We start from the raw sequence: 4,123 nt of genomic DNA, 5'->3' as shown, positions 1-4,123 counted from the left end.
ATTGGCATAGACGGGACATGCCAGGTCCAGCTTCTGGGGCCACTTCAAGGGCCAGGTAGCTGCTGCCTAAATTATGGCATGTTCTAATATTTTAAGGTTACCTATTAACTGTTAACTGTTTTAAGTGTTTACTAATATAGTAAAGGTTCTGTAAACTCTTCTAGAAGAAATGCAATCTGTTTAAATTTGTTATAATCAGCCTTTGATCACAGATCCTCTTTTTGCCAACGTAGGAGGTATCTGTCAATATTGGTCCAAGGAACTCAGCATGAAAATCATGGAGTGACTTGAGCTCTGGATTTACTATGAGAGACTTGGATTTGAAAACTGCTTAGAAGAAGGAGTCCCTATTTCCTAATCACCCACTTCTTCCTGCACTGAGCAACCTTCCTTGGCAGGTCTCAGGGAGAAAAGATCTTCATATAAAAATGTTTCAACCATGGGGCCTCAGTGATAGCATAGCAGGTAGGTATTTGTCAACACTCCACATTGTTGAAATAACTGGTTTTCATTCTATTCAGAATGATTCTTTCTTTGTACTGTCACTCTTTGACTGGAAGAACCTTGGTGCCTTGGTTCCTTACCCCTACCTATTCTCCCCCCAAAGGGGTGGTCTTTCTCTTCCCAATAAAGGCCTCAGGTCTCAGGAAGAAGCTGCTTGCAGATTCATTTTCCACAACTAGTCTATCTGCCTGCTGGTATCTTTTGCTAGTGGGCATAAATCTTGTGGTGGATTTTTCCTGAACCTGTTTTATTCTCTTCAGTTTTGCGTGTATTATTTCCTACTTTGGCATTTGCTTCCAGATTTACACTCCCCAATCCCTCGGGATTGAGGCATGAGGCTTCAGCTTCACATATTGTACCTGAGAACTTCCAGGAATGTCCTTTGAGCACAGAACCAGGAGTAGCCCCTGAACACTGCCAGATATAACCCAAAACAACAACAAAAAAGTTTTCCAACCTTGAGAGTCCAGGGATATGAATCAGCATAAAGTAATGCCTTACATTTAAGAGACATGGGTTCAATTCCTAGTATTGACTATTAAAAAAATAATTCCAACCCTCTTACAGTATTAAAGTGGAATTTCAAGAGAATTTGGAAGAGCAATCTCAAAGAGTCTTTCTTTGACTATATCAGAAACATAATTAGATAGAGTCAAACAGTGGAGAAACTGAGTTGTGCCTCCCTGAGCTAGCTCAGAGGCTGAGAAGAAACCCAATCTAGAAAGACTAACTGATTCTGTAGCCCCATAACCATTTTTATGGTTTTGATAGGGCTTACCTTCTGATTCGGCATCTGAATTTAGTGTCTAGAGTTAATTCCAGCCTCAAACAGACCTCGGATGTTACCCCTGATTCATTTTCAGCCTAATCTTTATTCAACTATATCAATACCTTTTAGGCCAACATCAAAAGACAAATATTTTCCCTTGTGCTACACTATTCAACTCTTAAACAATATACAGACTTTGCTTGAATTCCTAATCATCATTCTTTATCATTTTTCTCCCACGTTTTGAGAGATCTTGTCTAGCAAGCTATATTTACTAAGTCATTAATTTGTTTTCCCTTTTAAAAAATTAATCCAAAAACACTTATTACTTGGCTGTCTTCCCAGCTAAAAGCAAAGACACGTGTTGAGTTCTGTTTATTTGTTCAGTTTTAAAGTTTTTGTTTGTCTGGCTGTAAGTTTATGTTTAAGTAAATAAGGAGGATTAAATTCCTATGATTCTGTTGAACAAAATACGTAAGGAATACTAGTGACAGCTTGCACTGTGCTGATGCTGAAAATAACTTTACAGGCTGGAATTCAAACACCTTTAACTCATTCACTCTCAGTTTTCTGTTCAACTATGAAAAGTTTCCTTGAGACAGCTGGTATTCCTATAAAATTTCATATTCTCAATATTAGAAAGCTGTCATCAAGATCATAAAAATGAAAAAAGTAAGGAGCGCTTATTAAATGCAGCTTTGTCTGTGATCCATGATGGCTTCAATCCACCCCACTATGTGTGACATTGGCCTACATACAACTCTTGAGAATCCCACAAGCTCCATTCACGTCTTTCAACCTTGACCTGGGTGAATGGTAGATGGACAGTTCTCTCAGAACTAAGAAATCTCTCTACCTATTCACTAAGATAGTGGAATATGCATACTCCAAATCTTTATGATTTGTGGCTTTTAGTATAAGAAGTCAGACCTTAAGAAATCTGGTTTACTTTGTCTAGGAATTCTCCAGTTAACTATAATGAATATAGATTTCCTAAAACATAACCCTGGGATAAAGAGCAGGCAGGGCCAGGGAGATGGTTCAAAGGGCTAAAACATGCTTTGTATGTGGAACCCTGGCATTCAATCCCCAGAACCACATAGCTCCCTAAGCATCACTGGGAGTAACTCACACAAGCATCAGTTCAAGAGTAACCAACCAACAGCAACTCTAGGGAGAGCAAAACAAAACAAAAGAGCAATCAAAGGAACGAACAGTTAGACTGCCCAGATGGTTGGTATCTCAGTAATACTGCTCTCCACCCCCTTCCCGGCTCCTTCTGGTGCATCCCACCCCTCCATGCCAATTCAAGTCTGCGGTGCAGCTGTGAGCTCATCGTACCAGGAGAAGTATGCCGAACAGAAACAAAGGTGTTTTTCCCAACTTCAACTCTGGGAGCCAACTAGATGTTTATAGAAGCAAAACTGTTAGCATTAACATTTGTGGGAAGATTTTCTGGAAAATTAAAAAGAAGAGAGACTTACTATAAGTTAAAATACCTATGTCCTATTTCCTAGCAGAACCCCAGGTGGACAGAAAAAAACAACAAAAGATATTTAAAACCCAGGAGCTGAGTGAGGGATACCTGTTCCTTTTTGCACGAGAGCCATATGACAGGTGCAGTGGTGAAGTGACTGCCTTCCAATATGAGACTGCCTCCACTTCCAATATGACCCTGCCTCCACTCTGCCTGAAATGTTCTGTGTGATCCTACTGACAACAAAGTGAAGAGGGTTTGATTTTTTTTTTTAAGGAAAAGGTTTCTGGGGGCTGGAGAGATAGTAAGGCACTTGTTTTGCATGTGATAGGAGTGATCCCTAAACATAGAGCTAGGAATCAGCACTAACTACTACTGAGTAAGGCTCAAAACAAAAAATAATAAGTGCTCGCTTCGGCAGCACATATACTAAAATTGGAATGATACAGAGAAGATTAGCATGGCCCCTGCACAATGGCACGCATATTCGTGAAAAAATAATAATAATAATAAAATTATTTTTAAAAATATCTGAAGAGAAACATCAGCTCTTGGTGTGACCAAGCTGAATTATCTTCTCTGAGTGTCCAAGCACAAAAAGCGACATGCTATGTCCAAGCCACAGAACCCAACAGGGACAATTCGGCTTCTCCTGTTAGAGTGACACTGAGTAAGTAATAAATGAAACCAGCCACTATCTTAAAAATGGCCCATGATGGGGCTGGAGAAATAGCACAGAGGTAAGCCGCTTGCCTTTTATGTAGCCAATTCAGGACAGACGGTGGTTCAAATCCCAGCATTCCATATGCCCCCCCATGCCTGCCAGGAGCGATTTCCAAGTGCAGAGTCAGGAGTAACCTCTGAGCACTGCCAGATGTGACCAAAACAAAACAAAACAAAAAAGACCCATGGGGAAAACTTGAGTGAGTGAGAGTGATTTGGGGCCCTTACTTAACAGTGCTCAGAGATTATACCTGAAATAGTGCTCAGAGATTACTTATGACTATTCTTAGGAGACATGCCTACATGTCTTTTTTTAATCATTCTCCCCAGCCCTAAAACTTGGTTTAGGTTCAAGTTTTCTGATTCTGGGAAAATGAGAACTTAAAAGAGAAATGTTATTTTTTTTTAAAAAAAATTGTGTTAATGAGCTAGATAGAACAGTGTAAAACACTGACCTTGAATGTGGTCATGCAGCCAAGCCTGCAATGATCTCAGTAAATACTCTGCTAAGCTCCTGGTTTTTGGAAGACAAAAATATGATTTTAAATGTTAGGGTCTTAAATGTAATATCTTGCCTGGGTCATTCTTTGCTGATTCTAAAATCCCTCAATATCCTCTTTTGTCTAGATGGCCACAAAATGTTAAAAATA

General features: G+C 39.6%; 1 non-coding gene across 1 annotated transcript; it reads left to right on the top strand.

Moving 5' to 3' along the window:
* The first annotated feature begins 3,155 nt into the window (after positions 1 to 3,155).
* On the top strand, positions 3,156 to 3,259 carry LOC125998359 (U6 spliceosomal RNA). The gene has a single exon (XR_007491948.1). It is a non-coding gene; the product is annotated as a U6 spliceosomal RNA (small nuclear RNA).
* The last annotated feature ends 864 nt before the right edge of the window (positions 3,260 to 4,123 follow it).

The sequence above is a fragment of the Suncus etruscus genome, chromosome 20 (genome assembly GCF_024139225.1).
Source record: "Suncus etruscus isolate mSunEtr1 chromosome 20, mSunEtr1.pri.cur, whole genome shotgun sequence".
Lineage (NCBI taxonomy): Eukaryota > Metazoa > Chordata > Mammalia > Eulipotyphla > Soricidae > Suncus > Suncus etruscus.
The sequence above is the reverse complement of the archived record's forward strand: the minus strand, read 5'-3'. Positions and strand labels throughout refer to the sequence as shown.